This window comes from Schistocerca americana, chromosome 3 (genome assembly GCF_021461395.2).
Source record: "Schistocerca americana isolate TAMUIC-IGC-003095 chromosome 3, iqSchAmer2.1, whole genome shotgun sequence".
Lineage (NCBI taxonomy): Eukaryota > Metazoa > Arthropoda > Insecta > Orthoptera > Acrididae > Schistocerca > Schistocerca americana.
Window position 1 is genome coordinate 729,946,387 of NC_060121.1, and position 25,354 is coordinate 729,971,740.

Genomic DNA, 25,354 nt, shown 5'->3' on the forward strand with positions numbered 1-25,354 from the left:
CATTTAGAGTAACGCTGATAGCGATAAAATCAGAGGAAATGACTCTTACAGACGTGTACCGCCAGTCTTTCTTCCTGCGCAACATACACGAGTGGAAGGAGAAAAGAGCAAAACTATAATGATACACAGTGTTCGAGTCTCCTTCTCGCACAGTTCGCTGACACTAATCATGTCACAAAGCAAAAAGCTGCACTAGCCCCCGCAAAATATACGTATTTGCTTGACTTGTAGGCATGCTTTGCAGTGAGCTAGCTATTTCCCTTGACCTTTGACGTCACTTGATAAGTATTCAGTATATCTGGAATTGACCTACATATAGTCAGTACCCAGTGACCAAACAACAATAAGTAAGACCTTCGTAATCTGTTGCAAAGAGAATACCCTAAGAATCCTCCTGACTGTCGGAAACATATATGACGGTAAGGTTCTTCGCTTATCTGTCCATATTACGACGTAAAGACAGCCTAGAACGTTCTTTGTACTCGTTTCCCTAATGCTAAATAAACCTTACCTTATCCTCGAGGAGCCATCTAAGTACGATATATAACGAAAGCTGTAGTTTATGTCAGCTGCACGTACGTATAAGTGTTTGAAATCAGATTTGTTTGTTGTGAGCGACTGCGTTTGTCTGCAGCGTCCAGAGTTTTCGTCTTTCGTGATGACGTTGTCTTCAGTTATGAAAGACCACAAGGTCAGCTGAGTAACATTTCTTATAGACGTATTGCGTCTACGAGTAGGTCTCCAGTGACGAAATGTGTCATAGACCCTAGTCTGGTCACTGTCAACGGAAATGTTTCTGAAGTTAGAAAGTAAAGAGTTACATGTCAAAATGATTCTTTCAAGAAGAGCGTTCCCTTGAACTGAGAGTAATACAAAATATTCCGATTAAACACCAGCTCATACTGCAACGGGTTTACAGTTGCTCAATAACTGTTCAAACGGAAGAGGGCACAAGATTCCGAAGCGGGGACAAGAGGGAGTTCAGAGAGATGAATGCTGTAAGAGTTTATTTTTTATGTCACTACTCGACATTGAGTATAACCCTGCCTCGGAGTCATCAACAAAGATAAATCTATAATCTACACTGCTGGCCATTAAAATTTCTACACCAAGAAGAAATGCAGATGATAAACGGGTATTCATTGGACTAATATATTATACTACAACTGACATGTGATTACATTTTCACGCAATTTGGTTGCATAGATCCTGAGAAATCAGTACCCAGAACAACCACCTCTGGCCGTAATAACGACCTTGATACGCCTGCGCATTGAGTCAAACAGAGCTTGGATGGCGTGTACAGTTACAGCTGCCCATGAAGCTTCAACACGATACCACAGTTCATCGAGAGTAGTGACTCTCGGCCACCATTGACCAGACGTTTTCAACTGGTGAGAGATCTGGAGAATGTGCTAGCCAGGGCAGCTGTCGAACATTTTCCGTATCCAGAAAGGCCCGTACAGGACCTGCAACATGCGGTCGTGGATTATCCTGCTGAAATGTAGGGTTTCGCAGGGATCGAATAAAGGGTAGAGCCACGGGTCGTAACATATCTGAAATGTAACGTCCACTGTTCAAAGTGCCGTCAGTGCAAACAAGAGGTGACCGAGACGTGTAACCAATGGCGCCCCATACCATCACGCCGGGTGATACGCCAGTATGGCGATGACGAATACACGCTTACAATGTGCGTTCACCGCGATGTCGCCAAACACGGATGCGACCAATATGATGCTGTAAACAGAACCTGGATTCATCTGAAAAAATGACGTTTTGCCATTCGTGCACCCAGGTTCGTCGTTGAGTACACCATCGCAGGCGCTCCTGTCTGTGATGCAGCGTCAAGGGTAACCGCAGCAATGGTCTCCGAGCTGATAGTCCATGCTGCTGCAAACGTCGTCGAACTGTTCGTGCAGATGGTTGTTGTCTTGTAAACGTCCCCATCTGTTGACTCAGGGATCGAGATGTGGCTGCACGATCCGTTACAGCCATGCGGATAAGATGCCTGTCATCTCGACTGCTATTGATACGAGGCCGTTGGGATCCAGCACAGCGTTCCGTATTACCCTCCTGAACGCACCAATTCCATATTCTGCTAACAGTCATTGGATCTTGACCAACGCGAGCAGCAATGTCGCGATACGATAAACCGCAATCCCGATAGGCTACAATCCGACCTTTATCAAAGTCGGAAACATGATGGTACGCATTTTTCCTCCTTACACGGGGCATCACAACAACGTTTCACCAGGCAACGCCGGTCAACTGCTTTTTGTGTATGAGAAATCGGTTGGAAACTTTCCTCATGTCAGCACGTTGTAGGTGTCGCCACCGGCGCCAACCTTGTGTGAATGCTCTGAAAAGCTAATCAATTGCATATCACAGCATCTTCTTCCTGTCGGTTAAATTTTGCGTCTGTAGCACGTCATCTTCGTGATGTAGCAATTTTAATGGCCAGTAGTGTATTACAAACTCGCATCATGCCGCATAATGCAAGTGTTTGTCCAGCAATGGTTCCTCTACCTTGCAATCTGGTGATCTAATTCCCAATCTTTGCACCACCCGCAAGGAGACACAATTAGACCGTATTTCAATCGTACCACTGACAGAGGATTCAAAAATATTCTATTTGCAGACGGCACAAGAGTCATTGTGAAGGATGTGGGGCGTAATACATATGATAAAGCAAACAGCGTAGTGGGTAATACTGATTCGTGGCATACAGAGAATGGATTGCGCTTACTAAAAACAAAACACAGTGCACACAGTTTCTGGCACAGAGCTCTAGTAATAGAAAAGTTTTTCAATCACAAAATGCTTAAACAGTCACAGAAATCGTTAATTTTAAATTCTTGAAATTGATAACAGTGATAAGCATATTTAAAAGTACCTCATTCAGGATCTTGCGCAGAAACTGAGTTTTCACTGTAAGTCTGAACTCAGCTGTCACTGACACTAGGACATAACGCTCATTTACACTGAGGTGACAAAAGTCATGGGATAGCTTCTAACATTGTGTCGGACCTTCTTTTGCCCGGCTTAATGCTGCAACTCGGCGTGGCATGGCCTCGACAAATCGTCGAAAGTTCCCTGCACAAAGATTGACCCATGCTACCTCTGTAGCCGTCCATAATTGTGAAAGTTTTGCCAACGCAGGATTTTGTGCACGGACTGACCTCTCGATTATGAGATGAGGTTCACGTCGAGCAATTTGGGCGGCCAAATCATTCGCTCGAACAGTCCAGAATGTTCTTCAAACCAATCGCGAACAATTGTAGCCCGGTGACATGGCACATTATAATTCACAAAAATTTATTCGTTGTTTGGTTGCAAATAGTCTCCCAGCAGCCGAACATTTCCATTCAATGATCGGTCCAGTTGGACCAGAGGACCCAGTTCATTCCTTGTAAACACAGCCCACGTTAACATGAAGTCAACACCAGCTTGCACAGTGTCTTGTTGACAACTTCGGTTCATGGCTTCGTGAGGTCTGCGCCACACTCGAACCCCACCATCGGTTCTTGCTAGCTGAAATCGGGACTCATCTGACCAGGCCACGGTTATGCAGTCGTCTAAGGACCAGGGTCCAACCTCCCCGTAGAGGTCAGGAGCTGTATGCACAGTAGCAAGCCGCGCCGATGTCAGAGTGGATCCAACCAACACTCGGTAGCCTGCAATTGCCGTAGTACATTGTGTTGTAATTGCGTTTAATGGCGAGAACAACGTAGTTTACGACGGTATGAATTTTTATCAGTGAATTGTGACTTAGTTCTGAGCTAGCCGTAATTATCAGGATATTGAGGGATTTCTTAGAGTAAGTTTTTAAGTGAAAAATACTCCAGTTATATTAACAGACAAGGAAGTTAGTTAGGAATTAAGTTTCATATATTTCCTAAAAGCAGCGAGACCAAATGAAAATGGATAAAGCCTTGTAAACGTACAGATTCGTTTTAGGTTGAAAATGCCCGTCTCTGCTCTATACATTTGCTGATTGGGATTACGAAAGGGATTTAAAAGTGAACCGTTGAACATTCCTTCGAAACGCAAGCTGAAGACTGACGCTATTCCAGCTCTAAATCTACCATCCTCTGGTGCTGATTTAGGGCGTAGTAATGAGCCTAACAACGAGAGAAATATTCGGGCATGAAAGCGAAGCTACCTTAAAGAAGTAGAAAATATTTTACAGGTGAATATGTTAGCAACTAATGAAGAAATTACTACTACACAAAACGTCAACCGTGAAAACAAACAATGCTGTGAATGTGACAAAAAAAATGGTTCAAATGGCTCTGAGACTGAGGTCATTAGTCCCCTACAACTTAGAACTAGTTAAACCTAACTAACCTAAGGACATCACAAACATCCATGCCCGAGGCAGGATTCGAACCTGCGACCGTAGCGGTCTTGCGGTTCCAGACTGCAGCGCCTTTAACCGCACGGCCACTTCGGCCGCGTGAATGTGACAATCTCTCTCGATGTAGCGCCGATTTACTGAAATTAAAACATGTTCAAAAAGTAATTCAGGGCTCTTTTTCTGACTATCAGCAGCAAGTGGCTGCGAAATGACGGTGTACTAACTGGTCATCTGAAAACATTACGAAGACTGCAACCTTACGTCGCCTATCTTACAAAGCATTACCTTTTGTCAGGGACTTATTCAAGTATTCCCGTCCTCGTGAAGTCACTGTTACAGGAAGACTCAGGCAATTTAGCATTCCACTGGGTATTATTAATTTAAGCCTTGATACTTTGAAAACGCAAAGTTATTAACAAAATCTGAAAAAGACATAGTTCTTAGCTTTAATGAAATGAAAGTAAACAGTGATTTATGTTTTGACCAGTCAGATGAGATTATCAGAGGGCCACACACCAATGCTTCAGTTATGGTCATCAGAAGTTTGACAGGAAAATGGATGCTGCCCACATTATAATTCAGACACAATATTTTCTACGGACTTCCTGACTGAAAGGACTCAAGTAATATAAAATGGAAAATGAGAGCATTTGTGTGTGATGTGGGGCCATCAAACAGAATGCTTATAGGGAATCTAAAGGCTGCATTTGACAACTCAGGATTTGAAAATCCATAAAATCAGAAACAAGTATGGGTCGTTTTTGATGTGGCTCATGCCTTAAAATTGTTAACGCATCATCTGCTCGACGATGGTTATCAGCTAAAATCTGGTAGTTTGCTCACGAAAGAACCTTTCATTAAGCTAGCTGAACTTCAAAACACTTTCGTAAATTTACAATATGCCCTTAACATAACCATGAACCACTTGCTCATTGCTGGCACGGAAACGCAAAACGTAAGAAAAGTAGCTGAGCTAAAGAGCAGTCCATTTGTCGCAACCTTCCTAGTCCAGTTATGTTGGTGAAGCTGCAAAAATCATAAACATTGGATTTGATGTAATAAACTCTAGAACTGTTGATGGATACAAATTAAAAAGTGTATATGGATATTATTTGCCAGAACAACATAATGCTTTAGACGAACTGTATGATCTCAGTCTCACAATGAGAATAAAAAGAAGAATAAAGAAGAGAGAAAAAACAAGAAAAATATTGACCAGTGAATTTGTCTTATACTCAAAGGCAATAAGAAAACAGAAAAGATTAAACCCAAAAAATAAAATAAAATAAACCTACTGCTGATTTGCATCCTTTCCAGAAAAGCATTTTCATGTCTATAAACCTTCTACGATCTTTGTTTAAGGAGCTGACACTGAAAGGCTACAAGTACGTCATGTCTTCCAGATGCAGTCAAGATATCCTTGAGTGCTATTTTTCCAAAGTAAGAAGACTGGCGAAATTCTATGACCACTCTTTGCCTACCATCGTCTTCGAAATAATGAATACTTTGATTTTGAGCCGTAATGCCGGCAAAACGCTATTAGTTTTTACCGGTCACCCGATTCTGCTGTGACAGTTCTAGAGTCATTCAAAGAATGTCTATGGTCAGCAGCGCGTAAATACCCACATCATGCATTACACTGGTATGTCTATGGATTCATTGCAGGTGTACCGACAGGCAATCATGCGAAGTAGTTTTAACATGTGTCTTGGTTCAAATGGTTCAAATGGCTCTGAGACTATGGGACTTAACATCTATGGTCATCAGTCCCCTAGAACTTAGAACTACTTAAACCTAACTAACCTAAGGACAGCACACAACACCCAGCCATCACATGTGTCTTGAGCAGCTAGTTCAGCAACCCACGCGCAATGGAATTATCTTAGACCTTGCAGCTACAAACAAGCCGGACCTTATCGACAACGTCGGTACAGAAACGGGGATTAGCGATCATGATTTCATTACAGCAACTATGGTTACAAAAGTTAATAAATCCGTTAAGAAGGCTAGGAGAGTGTTTCTGCTAGAAAGAGCAGATACGCAGTTGTTAGCATCTCATTTAGACAGTGAAATGACATCACTCAGTTCCAGTAAGACGGACACAGAGGAATTGTGGACAAAGTTTAACCAGACTGTAGATCGTGATCTGGAGAATTACGTGCCTAGTAAGTGGATTAAGGACGTAAAAGACCCACCATGGTTTAATAACGAGATTTGAAAAATGCTGAGGAAGCAGAGGTTGCTGTACTCTCGATTCAAAAGAGAGCACGCAAATGACAACAAGCAAAGGTTAGTAGAGATACGTGCATCTGTGAAAAAGTCTATGCGCGAAGCATACAACTACTACCAGCGTCACACCTTAGCAAAAGATCTGGAAGAGAATCCGATAAAATTCTCGTCTTAAGTAAAATTCCTGAATGGGTCTAAGGCTTCCATCCTGTTACTTGCTGACCAGTCTAGTGTGGCAGTTGAAGATAGCAAAATGATAGCCGAAGTTTTAAATTTCACATTCAAAAAATCGTTCACGCAGCAGAATAGTACAAACATACCGTCGCTCGACCATCGAACAGACTCCTGTATGTATGATATACACTACTGGCCATTAAAATTGCTACACCAAGAAGAAATGCAGATGATAAACGGGTACTCATTGGACAAATATATTATACTACAACTGAAATGTGATTACATTTTCACGCAATTTGGGTGCATAGATCCTGAGAAATCAGTACCCAGAACAACCACCTCTGGCCGTAATAACGGCCTTGATACGCCTGGCCATTGAGTCAAACAGAGCACGGATGGCGTGTACAGGTACAGCTGCCCATGTAGCTTCAACACGATACCACAGTTCATCAAGAGTATTGACTGGCGTATTGTGACGAGCCAGTTGCTCAGCCACCATTGACCAGACGTTTTCAGTTGGTGAGAGATCTGGAGAATGTGCTGGCCAGGGCAGCAACCGAATTTTTTCTGTATCCAGAGAGGCCCGTACATTACCTGCAACATGCGGTCGTGCATTATCCTGCTGAAATGTAGGGTTTCACAGGGATCGAATAAAGTGTAGAGCCACGGGTTGTAACACATCTGAAATGTAACGTCCACTGTTCAAAGAGGTGACCGAGACGTGTAAGCAATGGCGCCCAATACCATCACGCCGGGTGATACGCCAGTATGGCGATGACGAATACACGCTTACAATGTGCGTTCACCATGATGTCGCCAAACACGGATTCGACCATCATGATGCTGTAAACAGAACCCGGATTCATCCGAAAAAATGACGTTTTGCCATTCGTGCACCCAGGTTCGGCGTTGAGTACGCCATCGCAGGCGTTCCTGTCTGTGATGCAGCGTCAAGGGTAACCACAGCCATGATCTCCGAGCTGATAGTCCATGCTCTGCAAACGTCGAACTGTTCGTGTAGATGGTTGTTGTCTTGCAAACGTCCCCATCTCTCGACTCAGGGATCGAGACGTGGCTCCACGATCCGTTACAACCATGCGGATAAGATGCCTGTCATCTCGACTGCTAGTGATACGAGGCCGTTGGGATCCAGCACGGCGTTCCGTATTACCCTCCTGAACGCACCGATTCCATATTCTGCTAACAGTCATTGGATCTCGACCAACGCGAGCAGCAATGTCGCGATACGATAAACCGCAATCGCGACAGGCTACAATCCCACATTTATCAAAGTCGGAAACGTGATGGTACGCATTTCTCCTCCTTACACGAGGCATCACAACAACGTTTCACCAGACAACGCCGGTCAAGTGCTGTTTGTGTGTGAGAAATCGGTTAGAAACTTTCCTCATGTCAGCACGTTGTAGGTGTCGCCAACGGCGCCAACCTTGTGTGAATTGTCTGAAAAGCTAATCATTGCATATCATAGCATCTTCTTCCTGTCGGTTAAATTTCGCATCTGTAGCACGTCATCTTCGTGGTGTAGCAATTTTAATGGCCAGTAGTGTAGTAATAAACGTCCCTAGCGTAGAAAATCAAATGAAGGAGTTGAAAACAAATAAGTCACCAGGTCCGGATGGAATTCGTATTCGGTTTTTAGCACAAAGTCCCAAGTGACTGGAAAAAAGCGCAGGAAAAAAATTAAAAATTTGTAGTAAGTTCCTGTGGGACCAAACTGCTGAGGTCATCTGTCCCTAGGGTTACACACTACTTAATCTAACTTAAACTAACTTACACTAAGGACAACACACATCCCCAAGCCCGAAGGAGGACTCGAACCTCCGACGAGGGGAGCGGCGCAAACCTTGGCAAGGCGCCCCAAACCGCAGGGCTACACTGCGTGGATAAATGGTTCAAATGGCTCTGAGCACTATGGGACTTAACTTCTAAGGTCATCAGTCCCCTAGAACTTAGAACTACTTAAACCTAACCAACCTAAGGACATCACACACATCCATGCCCGAGGCAGGATTCGAACCTGCGACCGTAGCGGTCACGCGGTTCCAGACTGTAGCGCCTTTAACCGCTTGGTCACCCCGGCCGGCACTGCGCGGATAAAAGCGCAGGTGACCCCTGTGTATAAGAAGGGCAAAGGAATGGACCCGCAAAATTAAAGACCAATATCATTAACATTGGTTTACTGCAGAATCCTTGAACATATTCTCAGTTCGAACATAATAAACTTTCTTGAGAGCGAGAGGCTTATGTCTACGAATCAGCATAGTTTTAGGAAGCATCGCTCATGCATAACTCAGCTTGCCCTTTTCTCGCATGATTTACTGGGAACTACGGATGAAGGACAACAGGCAGAGTCCATATTTCTAGATTTCCAGAAAGCGTTTGACACGGTGCTCCATTGCAGGCTGTTGAAGAAGGTACGAGCATACGGAATAGATTCCCAAACACGTGAGGGGCTCGACGACTTCTTAAGTTATAGAAACCAGTATGTTGTCCCTGACGGCGAATATTCGTCAGAGACAAGAGTATCGTCAGGGAAGTGCGTTAGGACCGCTGTTATTCTCTACAAACGTTAATAATTTGGCGGGAAGGGTGGCAGCAATCTGCGGTTGCTTGCTGATGATGCTGCACAGTAAGGCGTCGAAGTTGGGTGACTTTAGGAGGATACAAGATAACTTAGACGAAATTTCTACAGGGTGAAAAGTAGTTAAACCGACAAACTCTGGGAGGTGGTAGGGGACATCAAAACAAATATTTTTCCCTAATGTCATTTTTTCCTATGAGGATTATTTAAACCGGTGGAGGCCGTACTACGCTACGCAGGCAACTGCTGTCCACCAGCGTAGTAGTGCATTGTCTCTGTTTACTAATGGGGCGATACACCTGGAGTGAGTACACTGATATGGTTGGTGCGTACTACGTAGCGCACCACAACGGACGAGCTGCACAGCGGGTTTATCAACAACAATATCCTAATCGCCGTATCCCGCATCGTACGACCTTTCCTGCTGTGTACCAACGTCTGCGTGAGACCGGGTCATTTAGCAGATTACCTGGACAGGGACGCCGTCGCACTGTAAGAACGCTGCAATTTGAGGAAGCTGTCTTGCAGCATGTGGAGCGGGATCCTTCAATCAGTGCGGTTCTTCGTTAATGTGTGGGTCGGTGTTGTTGGGGACTGTTTAATTCGGCCGTATCTGCTACCTAGGCCATTAAATGGCAGGAACTATTACAATTTTCTCGCCAGAGCTTCGCCAGAATTACTGGAAGACGTCCCGCTCCCTACAAGACAATGCATGTGGTTCCCACATGACGGGGCGCCGGCACATTTCGGTCGTCGTGTGCGTCGATTCCTGGACCGACGGTTTCCAGAAACGTGGATTGGCAGAGGTGGTCCTGTACCATGATCTGCTCGATTCCCAGGTATGTCCCCTCTGGACTTCTTTGTGTGGGGAGTGATGCGCAACCCTGTTAACGCAACTCCTGTTGCATCAGAAGAGGATCTGGTTGCCCAGATAGTAGCAGCAGCAGGAACAAATGAGGATACTCCTGGGGTTTTTGCCCGTGTCAGACAGAACATGATCCGATGGTGTAACCTTTGTGTACGTGTCAATGGAGGCATTTTTGAAAATCTACGGTAATTGAAATTGGGTTGTGTTAATGTGTTGTCTCTTGGTCATAGAAAAATAGAAAAGTGTTTGTTGATTTAATTAATTTGCGACCGGAGAAATCTTCCTCTACCGGTTTAAATATTCCTCATAGGAAAAAATGACATTAGGGAAAAGTATTTGTTCTGATGTCCCCTACAACCTCCCAGAGTTTGTCGGTTTAAATATTTTCACCCTGTAGTTGGTGTGACGAATGGCAGCTAGCTCTAAATGTAAAAAAGTATAAGTTAATGAGGATAATCAGGAAAAACAAATCCGTAATGTTCAGATACAGCATTAGAAGTGTCCTGCTTGACACAGTCACCTCGTTTTAATATCTGGGCGTAACGTTGCAAAGCGATACGAAATGGAATGAGCATGTGAGGACTGTGGTAGGGAAGGCGAATGGTCGACTTCGGTTTGTTGGGAGGATACTATGCGAGTGTGGTCCATCTGTAAAGGAGTTCGCACGTAGGACGCTAGTATTCTTGAGCACTGCTTGAGTGTTTGGCATCCGTACCAGGTCGGATTAAAGGAAGACATCAAAGCAATTCAGAGTCGGGCTGCTAAATCTGTTACTGGTGCCGTCGAACAACATGCAAGTGTTACGGAGATACCTCGGAAACTCAAGTGGGAATCACTGGATGGAAGGCGATGTTCTTTTCGAGGAACACCATTGAGAAACTTTAGAGAAGCGACATTTGGAGCTGGCTGCAGAACGATTCTGTTGCCTCCAACATGGACGAAACTAAGATACGAGAAATTAGGACTCATACGGAGGCATATAGACAGTCATTTTTCCCTCGTTCTGTTTGAGAGTGTCACAGAAAAGGTAATAAGTAGTAGTGGTACGGTGTACCCTCCGTCCGCGCCGTAAGGTAGATTTCGGAGATGTGGATGTAGATGTAGGTAGTACATGCAAGAATGAGATACTTTAAGAGCTAATATATTGTCGAAAACTCGAAATACAGGTGGAGAACCGTCATCTTCTGAGAAGCAAGACCGAAAAGTGAAAGCAACAGCAAAGAAGTTGAAGAGATTGTTTCAGAAATGGGAGAAATTTTTGAGAATTGCACCGAATACGAAGGGGAGAATGTTCCAGATTTGAAGGAAAATGTTGAGCTATTAGAGATGATTGCAGGATTTGTTGCTTGTAGAGTTAAATGCGAATACCCCGAATTACCACATTTGTATGGTAAACTAACTGATTGCATACATGTTTCAAGAAAGAACTAGCTTCAGATAATTTCAAGAAATTCTTTAATGAAGCCAGCTGAAAGTTTTATGGAATTCGCTTTGAAAATGGAAAAAGAAGTTCAACAATTGCACGGCAGTATCATCGATCGTAACGCAAATGTTTTTGTAAGGTTGAAGGAGATTATAAATTAGAAGTATTGCGGTACGGAGGATTTTGCTGTAAAGTGTTTCGTAAGGACATGCACTTTCATCATAATGAAAGCTATGAATAAGAAAAAAATGCAAAGATTGTAAACAAACTGAGAGTGAACAAAGACAAAGACTGAAAAAATGAAAAAAAGTTGTAACATAACTTTTCACAATAGAAAAATAAAACCTGAAGCGCACACTCCGCTGCAGAGCGAAAATCTCATTCTGGGAACATTCCCCAGGCTGCGGCTAAACCATGTCTCCGCAATATCCGTTCTTCCAGGAGTGCTAGTTCTGCAAGGTTCGCAGAAGAGCTTCTGTAAAGTTTGGAAGGTAGGAGACAAGGTACTGGCAGAACTGAAGCTGATGGTACGGGTCGTGAGTTGTGTATGGGTAGCTCAGATGGTGGAACACTTGCCCGCGAAAGGCAATGGTCCGGCACACAGTTTTAATCGGCAAGGAAGTTTCATAACAGCGCACACTCCGCTGCAGAGTGAAAATCTCATTCTGAAAGTAAACCTGTTCATATAATTAAAAAGTTTAAAATGATACAATAGGAGGTTTCTCTGTACTTCAGTTCTATGTAGTTTAGGCTTGTGTGAGCCTCTTCCACCGAAAAACAGCAGTATCCTCCGAGATGGTGAAAGAGGTTGATGTCCTTCGGAGCATTTACACTAGTATTTCACCGACCATAGAAAACAATAATCTGACTAATATAAGGCTTTATTACAATAATACACTAAAACATGAAAAATATCTATGAGTTAAATATGTGTGCACCCAGCCGGCCTTTGTGGCCGAGCGGTTCTAGGCGCTTCAGTCCGGAACCGCGCTGCTACTACGGTCGTAAGTTCGAATCCTGCCTCGGGCATGGATGTGTGTGATGTCCTTAGGTTAGTTAGGTTTCAGTAGTTCTAAGTCTAGGGGACTGATGACCTCAGATGTTAAATCCCATAGTGCTCACAGCCATTTGAACCATTTTTTGTGTGCACCCTGTGCCTATAAGCGGAGTGGCGAGAGGGCTCACAATGATGTCACAGCTCACCGACTGCCTGCGCCTGCCCTTACCGTGTGTTCTAGAATCCGTGGTTCAGCCGATATCGTCACGAGCCCAGAAGAAATGCTGCAGGTGCTGATGTGCTATTAGCCATCACGTCAGTCGTCTGCTGTCATAGCCCGTTAGCGCCGAATTTCGCCTCACTGTTCTAACGGATGCATTCGTCGTACGTCCCACATTGATTTCTCCAGTTATTTCACGCAGTGTTGGTTGTCTGTTATCACTGACAACTCTACACAAACGCCTCTGCTCTTGGTCGTAAAGTGAACGCTGTGATCACTGCACTGTCCATGGTGAGAGGTAATCCCTGAATTTAGTTTTCTTGGTACACTCGTCACATTGTGAATCTCGGAATATTGATCTGCCTAACGATTTCCGAAATGGAATGTCCATGCGTGTAGCTCCAACTACCACTCCGCATGCAAAGTCTGTTACTTCCCGCTGTGCGCCCATAATGACGTCGGAAACGTTTTCTCATGAATCACGCGAGTCCAAATGGCAGCTTCGTCAATGCACTGCCCTTTTATACCTAGTGTACGCGATCCCACCGCCATCTGTATATGGGCATATCGCTATCCCATGACTTCTGTCACGTCAGTGCGTTTTGCTTATTTACAGTCTATTTTCCCCTTGGCATCATATTCTCAGGCTTACTATTGCATCCACGAAGAATATTCGTAGTCCAGGACATGATCACAAAAATTGGCAGTACAATTTCTCAAAATTTGTGCTGACTGACGGTTGTTGTTGAAGTGACTCAAAATTCCAGCTTTTTCATTCCTGTTGATGCACTTACCCATGAGACTTGTGGTTATAATATGGTCACATCCCAACGTAACTGCAGCGTTCAATCAGTGAACACCAGACATTAAAAATTAGTCAGGTGCGAGTAGATCTTTCAATTCTGAGGGTGCAGTACAAATTTAATTATGTACACAGACAGCTCGTCCATCCCGGAAATCGAGAATCTCGGCTGATTTTGATTTTTATCGATACTGACACTGGCAACATATCGATCCAGGGGATTCCTAGACTTGCGAGAATGTTTTAAGTTTGAAGTAAGATAGCAAATGATAAACGAAACATTTCTCGTGTGACATACTTACAAATTAACAATTTTCGTTTTTTTTTTTTCCTTTGCTTGCACTGTGAAACTTCTCTTCCTGCTAAATTTTGTGATTCTATGCCTAATGTAAGTTTCCTAACGGTTTTGATGAGTGAATTTTCGAGGATCAAAATATATGATATAAATGGCCGTACCTTTTGATTGTATTGACTGAGAAGTTTAAGTATCTTAAACCACTAAGGGACCATAAACCTTACTATGCGACATAAATTTCAACTTGATACTTCTAGTCGTTCCTGAAAAAAAGGCGTCGTAACAGACGGACGGGCAGACAGTCCCATAACAAATTACAAAAAATATATTTTTTCGATTGATATAATTACAAATTAACACTTTTTCAGATTTTCTCCATTACTTGTACTGTTTAACCTCGCTCCTTGTCATGTTTCATGATTCTAGGATAACGGGAAGTACTCTTTATGTTGCCGCGTGGGATTAGCCGAGCGGTCTCGGGCGCTGCAGTCATGGACTGTGCGGCTGGTCCCGGCGGAGGTTCGAGTCCTCTCTCGATCATGGGTGTGTGTGTGTTTGTCCTTAGGATAATTTAAGTAGTGTGTAGTAATCTTAGGGACTGATGACCTTATCAGTTAAGTCCCATAAGATTTCACACACATTTGAACTCTATACGTTTTGATGAGTGGGTATGCGAGTATGAAAATTTTAAGCACGTATGGCTGTATTTTTTTGATTGCATCGACTTAGAAGCTTCAATTTTTTTACATGGCTAACGGACCTTAGACCTTAATATGTGGCATAAATTTCAGCTTGATAAGTGTACGCGTTCCTGAGAAAAAGGTTTTTAACAGTCAGAAAGACAGATGGGCAACTTTTAACCGTTTGAGGTACGAAACCCTAAAAGTGATTTGTACTTACATGCCGCTTCCTCATGAAATGTTAATGAAAACCACGACAGCTGCATTTTACTAACATTTATATTACTCATCTGTCGAAGCACGAAACCATAAAGATTACTTCCCTATCAGTCTTGTGGCTAATAATAGCGACACATTCAAAAGGAACTGCAGAATTCAGTCAGTGAACTCTAACAGAAAAATAAATTGCACTTATATAATATTTCCTTAAACATCGAACAGAAATGAATGCACTACTTTATGCTGGTTCCATTTTCAACACAATTCTTGCCGAACTGGAAGGTCCGTGTGATGAACCGCAGCTTTACAAATCTTACATGAAAGACCTTCTAGTGTTACTTCTTGTAATACGTAAAAGATTTCATATGCTTTCACAGTTTTGTATTACTTGCAAATAAATGTGACAGATCTCTTAGCGGTCTGTATATTTTACAAGGGGCGATCAAAAGTCAGAATAACTCTGAAAAACGGCGATTGAGGAGACGCGTTGAAAGAAATACTGGATCCGTATTCGTGTGGAGTGTTGGACCGTCGTGCTTCATGTGTCCAATGTCCAGTCTTTTCCTTCAATAAACCACGTCGTCGACTTCAACATTTTACATGCCAGACTTTGCAGCCTAAATTTCGTACAACGATGATGGCTGCTAACGAGTATCACGTTTTGTCAGTGAGTCTTTTAAACGCCGAATTGAAAGCATTTCAAACTAGAAGCGGTTTTAAACGGTGTTACCGTGACTTATCCAGCTGCTAAGTGATTTTGTGTCTGGTGTTGTTACCTTTCTCCATTTATTTTATTTATTTATTTAGTATTTATTTATTTAACCTGATCCGCTTAGAGCCATCAGGCCATCTCTTACATCAAATCGGAGTTTGAAACTTCCTGGTAGATTAAAACTGTGTGTTGGACCGAGACTCGAACTCAGGACTTTTGCCTTTCGCGGGCAAGTGCTCTACCACCTGAGCAACCCAAGCACGACTCACGGCCCGTCCTCACAGCTTTACTTCTGCCAGTACCTCGTCTCCTACCTTCCAAACTTTACAGAAGCTCCCCTGCGAACCTTGCAGAAGTAGCACTCCTGAAAGAAAGGATATTGCGGAGACATGGCTTAGCCACAGCCTAGGGGATGTTTCCAGAATGAGATTTTCACTAGGTTCGCAGGAGAGCTTCTGTAAAGTTTGGACGGTAGGAGACAAGGTACTGGCAGAATTAAAGCTCTGAGGACGGGCCGTGAGTCGTGCTTGGGTAGCTCAGATGGTGCCGGCACGGTAGCTCAGCGTGTTCGGTCAGAGGATTAGCTCCTCTCTGTAATAAAAAACTGAGTTCATCGATCAAAGACGAAATTAAACGGGTGTCTTATGACGTCCGCCCCGAGAAGATGCAACGAACGAAAGCGAACAAAATGAGATTTAAAAAAAGGAAAGAAAAGATGGTAGAGCACTCTCCCGCGAAAGGCAAAGGTGCCGAGTTCGAGTCTCGGTCCGGCATACAGTTTTAATCTGCCAGGAAGTTTCATATCAGCGTACACTCCGCTGCAGAGTGAAAATCTCATTCTGGAATCGGGGTTTCTCACCTACAGAAGTTTCTTACATGGGGCATTCAACAAAACATTTTTTCGCGCCAGTTTCTATTGAAAAAATGCGGAATTTGCTGTCGAGCATCGTGGAAGTATCCCGCTTCAGCCCCTATACTTTCATCAAGTTCTGATAGGTGGAGGCACTATACGTAGCCTTCAAAATGATGTGAGTAACGGAGGTGCGTTTCAAGCAGAGAGCTGTCATTGAGTTTCTTTTGGCGGAAAACCAGAGCATCGCAGATACTCATAGGCGTTTGCAGAATCTCTACGGAGACCCGGCAGTAAACAAAAGGACGGTGAATAGTTGAACGAGGCGTCTGTCATCATCGCAACATAGTCGCGCATACCTTCCGATCTCCCGTGCCGGCAGCCCGCACACAGATGTGACTCATGCAGTGGAACGTGCGGACACTCTCATTCGAGGTGGTCGACAGATCACAATTAAACACTTCGCTGCTCAACTGGACGTCTCTGTTAGTAGTCCTGACATACTCCTCCACCGGTTGAGGTATTCAAAGGTGTGTTGCCGCTGGGTTCCTCGCCACCTGACAGAAGAACATAAAAAGCAACGAAGGACCAACTGGGCGAAATTGCTTGAGCGTCATGAGGCTGATCATGACAATTTTTGTCGAACATTGTCACACGCTCCAACGTACCATTAGAGTGGTACCAAGCGGGATACAGGCCCTCCCGGTAAGATGGCGTAAGCCGTGACATTGAACGGAGATTATATTGAAAAACAGGGGTTCAGCCAGAAGAGTGGGGAATAATACGATGTCTTGGAATCCTGAATAAAAAAAAGTATTGCATTACTTATTGATCGCCCTTCATGCATTCAGCGGTGGGCAGTACCTCAAACATGTTTTTAAGGCATGAGGATATTCCATGTGACCAGTAGCTACTTTTGCCTACCTCCCAGAGATTCGCAATCCCCACTGATTGCCATTCACCGCCAGACAAGTGTCGACCCGCAAGGATGGGCAAATTGGAGGGTGCTGTGACAACGGGGAATCCAGCGACATATAGGAATCACAGATACCAAAACACTCAATTTTAGTATAAATAATGGTATTAAAATGAAATGAGTACGTATAGTGGCAATATGAGTAAATAATACTGATTATGAACTAATGAAGTTAATACTGGCAGTTCTTCTACTACTGCTGCTGCTACCAAAAATGATAACAATGGTAATAATAATAATGATAATGATAATTATTGCAAAATGATGGATATAGAAAGAATTAATAGGTGACCAAAATAGATGTATTCTCATATTCTGCGGAAAGGAAATTTAAGGAGGCTGCATCAGCTAAGAATACTGGGAAATGAGGAAGATCTGGTTGGAAAGAAGGATGTATAGGAGTAACGAGTGCGTACAAAGACGATGGTAATCATTTTTGTTGCTTTAGTAGATATGTCATTAAATGTCTGTTATTTAGTTCTATAATATAAGGCGGGAGGTTATTCCAGAATTTTATTCCTGAAAGTAAGAACAACTTTGAGAACGATGTAATGGGACAGAAAGGGTTTTGCTCTGATGGGAACGGTATTCCTGCCATGTTCAGAGAAGAGCGTTAGGGTCGAGGAGAGATATAAGGGACAATGTGCTTTGATAAGACAGTAGAGAAGACAGAGGGCAAGGAAATCTCTGCGCTTGTCTGCACGCAGCGGGTATAGCTGTGCATATGTTGGCGAAATATGATCAAAAAGTCGAACATCGTAGATATAACTAACACAGGCATTCATAACCAGTTCCAGGCGCCATGAGCTTTCCTGAGAAAGAACTTGCAGGATGACATCGCTGTAATCAGCCATTCAAGTATAATTGTCTGTAAAACTTTCTTAATTAGATCATGTGGGGAGAGCTTTTTCTATGTTTCTAGGGGATGGAGAGATGCTGATGTCTTCTTGCACATTGCAGTTACGTGTTCAGACGAATTTAGATTTTCGGCTTACTCCTAGTCTCTTTGCTGAGGGAGAGATGTTGATATTTGTCCCATTTAGTGTTAAGGATGGTAGGGATTCCCGATATTTCGGGCTAATGCGACTAGAATGAGCAACTAGTGCCGCTTAAGTTTTGAATGGGTTCAGCTTTAACCCTACATCCTGCGCCCATTTTATGTTGCGCACTGGTCGTTACGCATTGCTGGCAAGACGGCAGGTGTGAGCGAAACCACTGTGCTAAACTCATTTACATGACTGAGAGTTTGACCCCACAGCTTGCAGACAAGTTGGACAGTCCACTCTGATACACCAAGACACCGGGCATATACATAACCAAATACGATTAGCCATTTCTGCTATCCTGTCACCTTCCCAGTTCGATCCAACTTGTTGAGCCGATTCCGTACAGCCGACTGTCGCAAACATATCACTTCACTGTCATGACTATCGTCAGCAGTAAACGGTCACACGATCGTCTGGAATCAGTTCTACAGCGCCTATAGCACCACAAAGCGACCAGTGTAATTTTTTAACAGGGCAACTATCGTTTTGGTCGTTAGCTCTATTAGGTTTCAAGCACTGTATTATGCAATTTCGGATCACGTTTTGATGGAAATGGACGAGAGATTTCACGATTGAGAAAAAAATTTTGTTTGTTTGCGTTACAAACTGATGAAATATGAACAACATCATACATGTTTTCCTTCTAGTGCAACGAAAACTTGCAAAATTCCTTTGAGCCTGTGTTCTCCAAGACACAGCGCTTAACAAACGAATTCTCTATTTTGTATACCGATGACACAAAAATATTTCCTCCGGAAAGATGTTAGAAATGTTTAATAACGGTAATCACATCTTTACAGGTTCCCATAAACTGCTTTCCCTTATTCTGTACATCTCTTCTATTACAGCATCTGTGCAGCTAAGCTTTACCTGCCTGAAGCGTATAAAAACATACCTGATGAATGCAATTTCAAACGAGAGACTTTCTTCCCCAGCGAATATTTCAACTGACAAAGAACTAGTTCAGTTAATAAAAAAAACAGCCGTTCCATGAAGACATAAGCGACAAGTTTGCAGCCTTTAAAGTACCGAAATACTGATTTGTTGTGCAAGAAATAGGTAAGTTCGAATCTTACGCTAAGGTTGTACAAATATATGCATATATTTCTTTCCCGCTAGCTCAAAATGGCTCAAATGTCTCTAAGCACTATGGGACTTAGCATCTGAGGTCAACAGTCCCCTAGACTTGGAACTACTTAAACCTAACTAACCTAAGGACATCACACACATCCATTCCCGAGGCAAGATTCGAACCTGAGACCGTAGCAGCAGCGCGGTTCCGGACTGAAGCGTCTAGAACCGCTCGGTCACAGCGGCCGGCCCCGCTAGCTCTTCATCTAACTTCACACTCACGAGCCGCCACTGCGGTAGCGCAGACTTAATTGTTGAAAAAATCGAATTATGTCTTATAAATCCCCATACATGACCCTCAGTTCGAAAATTCCACTGCAAGAAGTGAAGGGGGTTCGGCAACACTAAGAGTGAGACATGTTTTACACTCAGCATAGTGCTGTGTATTTGTAATTGCTTGTTGCGTTCTAGTACGCCTATCGTTAATTCTAAAAATTGTTGAGCGTGACTGCTTCTTTGTAGGTTCATGAAGATTTTGCTTTGTGTTTAATCAGAAGAAATACTTGGTGCCTGCAGAAATATTCTTTGTTACATCTGCAGGAAGTTAACTCTGAGACCTTAAAAAAGAAAAATTAATCCTCTTGTAAAGAAGTGTTACGACCTTTATTTTGGATGCCAATCTGGATAACAGGAGAAGAAATGAAGAGCTGTTTTGCTTAAGCTACCCTCCCGACAGGCTGCTTAATGTCATCACGTGACATGTCCTTTGCTGTTCCGACGATATGAAGCCAGCCAAAGGATTGCAACCTGGCAAAAAGAACAGAAATAATTTAAAAAACAAAAGAAAAGACGATGCAAATGCTGATTTACCATTTGCTGCAAGGATCACATGAAATAATGACGAATCGTTAGTACGAATGCTTCGTGAGAATGTGACAGTGAATGAAAATTAGTACATTGGCAGAAACGAAGGAGGCTGAGAAGGACCTATGTACGTCCGCCCAACATTTGTAGTTAATACAATCAGTCAATTACGAAACCTACAAAGATTGCAGAGTGATGATCGATTTTTTTCATTATTCGTCCATTAGTTTTTGTGCTACGATTGTTCGCTGTAGCATCTTCGTTGTAGCTTAATCACCCTTACGTTTCGCAACCCGCTTAGTTAACGCTGTTTAGGATATCTACAGACTGATTTTCTGTCTCGCATCGACTGTTGCAACTGCTGCAAACCTTCCTGAAAGGTCCGGACAAGCGCAGACAATGAGTTTGCAGGTCATTGTGAGCTGCAACCCAAGGCAGGTGGTGGAGACCTTTAGGGAAACAGTGGGCAGGTCAGAAGGGAAGGTAAGTGTCCACTCTTTTTCCTTGCTGGGGAATCTCGTCCATTGTGTGGAGGAGGCTGTGTCGACGGCGACTGAAAGTACCGGGCGGCACCCGGCTGCAAATCGTGGCTTATGTCGGCACGAATAACGTCTGCCATCTGCGTTCAGAGGCCATTCACGGTTTCTTCAGACAGTTGTTACCGTTAGCGAAGGCAGCTAGCCTAGCTAGCGTCTTGCAGCATTATTCCAAGAACCGACCACTGTCCACTGAATTGCAATAGAATGGAAAGCTTAAACCAGAGGCTCAGACAATTCTGTGATGATCTTTGATGTCGATATCTCCAACTCCGCTATTGGATGGAGAATTGTAGGACCCCTCTTAATGTCAGTCGTGCAGTACACGCAGAAAGCGGTTATTAGGATACCAGAGTACACATGGCATATGGTTGTGGGTATTTAAGTACAAGAAATCCCTCGACATGCTCGATACGATACATTCTGATATCATACAGGAAAGAACATTTGGGCCATTAGTTTTTCATGTAAGATTGGAGAAAGAAGATGGTAATATAGGATTAGTTAACACCAGGAGCCTCAATGGAAAGGTTCCAGAGTTAGTCTCGCTTATAAACGGTAATAAAGCCTGAGTAGTAATAGGGCCAGATGTCTGGTTGAAACCACATGTTAATAGCAATGAAATTCTAAATTCCAATTCGAATGTGTATTGCAGAGATAGGTTGAACGTGTGTTTGCACCCGTAAATAACATGATCATCTGTGGAGAGAATAGTACAGATACTGAATACGAAATAATTTGGGTGAGGATAAATGTTAAAGGTGGATCAAACATCGCAATCGAATGGTCTTATGGATCCCTCCCTCAAGAGCGTTGTGACATTTGAAGGAATATTTAGAGAAGGTTGCGCGTAAATTTGCTCGTCATGTTATAGCATTAGGTGTGAATTCAACTTACCAGCTATAGAATGAGAGATTCAAAAAGATTACTCCACATAGCAGGAACGCAGAATCGTATCAATTTTTTTCAAAATGCCATATTCGAAACTTACTTCGTGAAGCTATTCAGAGAATAAACTCATGTACCCGTGTTAGATCGCCTGGTTAGAAATATGATCGAAATATTCAACTCAATTAAAGTACAAGAATACATCAGTGCTCATAAATCCATTATAGCACCGCTGAATACGGTTGTAAATAAGAGTGAAAGGAAAGACAGGAAGATATTTCTCCTTACCAAGAGCGAGAAGAAACAGATTTCATATTAGCTGACCCGTCAACATGTAACATTCATCACTGAGACTAAAGAGGTTGAGTGTAAATGGACAACAGCAATGTACAATACGCCTTAGACACATACGTACGCGCCAAGCAAAATTATTATGGATAGGAAAGATAAGTCGTGGTTTGTGAGCTATGTTAGAAAGCTGCCCTGAAAGCACAGAAAGCTTCACTACTGATTTAAACGTAGCCAGGGCCTCATAGACAAACAAAAACTGAACGAAACCAAAATTAGCATAAGGACAGCCACGTCTGAAGCGTTCACCGAATTCGAAAGTAAAATTATATTTAGTTCCGACAGGAAACTTTAGCACTTAATGTTAAATCAAAACACGGATAAAGGCTATCGGCCTAGAAGCTCTGTCATCATAATGTCACCGAAACGGAGGATGACAGAGAGATGGCCAAAATACTAAATTCCTTTTTTCCAAAATTGTCGCACTAAGGAAGATCGTACTGTTTTTCACCCTTCAAATCGTCGCACAAACGACAAAATGACATATACATACAAGAGACCACGGGATAGAAACTTTACCAAAATCGCTCAATAGTGAAAAGGCCACTGGACGTGATGAGATACCTACACGATTTGCAAAGAGTATAAGAAAGAACCTGCTCCTCTTCTAGCAGTAGTATACCGTAGGTCTAACGCACTGCTTCCTGAGCGGGAAGGCGTGCCGGTCCCCGGCATGAATCCGCCCGGAGGTTTAGTGTCGAGGTCTGGTGTGCCGGCCAGCCTGCGGATGGTTTTTAAGGCGGTTTTCCATCTGCCTCCGTGAATGCGGGCTGGTTCCCCTTATTCCGCCTCAGTTACACTATGTCGGCGATTGCTGCACAAACACTGTCTCCACGTACACGTACACCATAATTACTCTACCAAGCAAACATTGGGTTACACTCGTCTGGAATGAGACGTTCCCAGGGAGACCACTGGGGGGCCGAACCGCACAATAACCCTAGGTTCGGTGTGGGGCGCCGGTGGGGTGAGTGAATTGCTGTAGCCTGTTGTGGGGTTGTGTACCAATGAGGGCCACGGCGGAGACTAGGTCTCTCCGTCGTTTCTAGGTCCCCCGTTCAATACATACATACATACATACATACATACATACATACATACCGTAGGTCGCAGGAGGAGCGAACCCTTCTCAATGATTGCAAATGTGTCAAAACATTCACGTTTTCAGTAAGGGTCATCGAACTACTGCACAGTCCTATAGGTTTATATCGCTGACGTCAGAATATTTCAGAATTTTAGAACAAGTTTATGTGAGCCCTGCGTGGCTCACGATTGTGACCTGTCCTTCCTGCAGTTCTAAAACAGCGATAATATTTTTTTTAATTTTCTGTTAATGTCTTCTGGTGCCACTATCCTTGCTTACATTCGCTGTCCGTGACTGGCAGCACCAGCGTTATCGATAGTAGGTTCGTGTTACTATCTGTGGAGCGACCGCGAGTATTTCCGGGTTCTGCTCTGACATTAACGGGGCGGTGTGACAGAGACGGTGGAGTGAGTCGATGCAGTGAGTCGGCAGAGTCACTCGGAAGGCAGACAGTCGCATCTTAGTCAGTCGGCTCTGAGGCTCAGTCTCATTTGGGTTGGCAGTCAATAGCAGGCAAGTCCGTACAGTGCAAGTACGCGCCAGGACCGTGGTCGACGCAGACGGAAGGCCGTTGGTCTGTCGGATGGTGACATGTGGCTTGCTGAGCACTGTCACCAGTATCAGTCGGGGGAGAGTTGGCAGCCAGCAACGGTCGGGCCCGTATGGTGTTAGTATTCGCCGGGACCGCTGATGGCGAAAGTAGGCTGCCATCGGTCGTTTGCTTGGCCGGTCGTCTCTCTCGACAACGTCTTGGATCCTCAGGACGAACACCATTTTCCGAGTCGGGATGTGGTTGGACCTTGTTGGTTCGTTGGAACTGAGCAGCGACGTAGTCTCCACAGCGCGAAGCCAGGCTGGGGCTTTTGGCGGCGGGCACGCGCTGTTGCATTTCGAGGCGCTTACTGTGTGAGCGACTTTTCGCTTTCCTCCGAAGCAGGATCCTCAAGTTGAGTAATTAGTTGCTTGTTCTTAAAACTTCTTCGTTTTTGTGGATTGTTCTTTCCTCAGCCGTTGACGCGTGTGATAAGTAGTGGTGTGTGTTGTTGCCTGGAACCTGCAGCCTTCTTCCGTACTGATTTGACAGTTGTGACTTGTGTTTTCTGTATTCTTTTGAACTTGTCTTGAGTGGTGTTTGATGCCTTGATCTTGGTGAGGCCGTGACCGAAGTTATAGGTATCTTGATTTACTCGTCATCGGCCGATATTTTCTATTAGTTGTGCAGTTGGATCTGACGGTTGGAAATCGGTCAGATTGTCGGTCGGTCGTGAACCGTCCCTAGGTTGTGCTGCCTTCTCCTATCTGACCTTAAGCCTTGGCTGCCTGCCCCACTTCACTACACCCTTAAGGGACCTTCTCAGGCCGACCCTGGAGTGTTTTCTGAACACCACTTGTGAGTGTTTTAATTTGTGTTTTTTTTCCTTTTTTTAATTTGTAAGTACTGTGCTTGGCCTTCTCTAGTGTATTAATGCTGTATTAATTGATTGAAATTAGCCCTTTGGCCGTGTTTTATTTAAAATTCTTGTTTGCTCTGTATTTAGGCCTTCAACCGCGTTTGTTTTAAAATCTGTGGCTTTCAGCCGTACTGTGTAAATTCCTGTCTGTAAGGTTTCTCTTTAATTATCTTGAATTCTTAAAATGGCCTTCAACCGTACTCTGTAAATGCTTATCTTAAGGTTTGTCTTAAATTATTTTGAATAATTGTTTGGGCCTTCAGCCGTTAAGATATCTCAAGTTTTCTTAAGATGGTTTTCTGTTGTACTGTGTAAATGCTTGTCTTTAAAGGTTGCCTTTTATTATTTTGAAATAGTATTGGACTTTCAGCCGAGGAATTAATTCAAATTTTCCTTAATATGACTTTTAGCCGAAATTTGTAAATGCTTGCCTTTTAAAGAATTTCCTTTGCTGATCTGAAATATTATTTGGGCCTTTAGCCGTGAAGATATTATAATTTTACTTAGGTAAGGGCTTCAGCCGCTTGTCTAAATTTTATTATTGAGAAGTTACTTGGTCCCTCGGCCGTGAATTGATCCTTGTTGCTTTAAAGAGAAAACTGTGCACTGGTTTTCGAGGAATAAAGTTGTGTGTTCTTATGTAACCAACAGTAACTGAT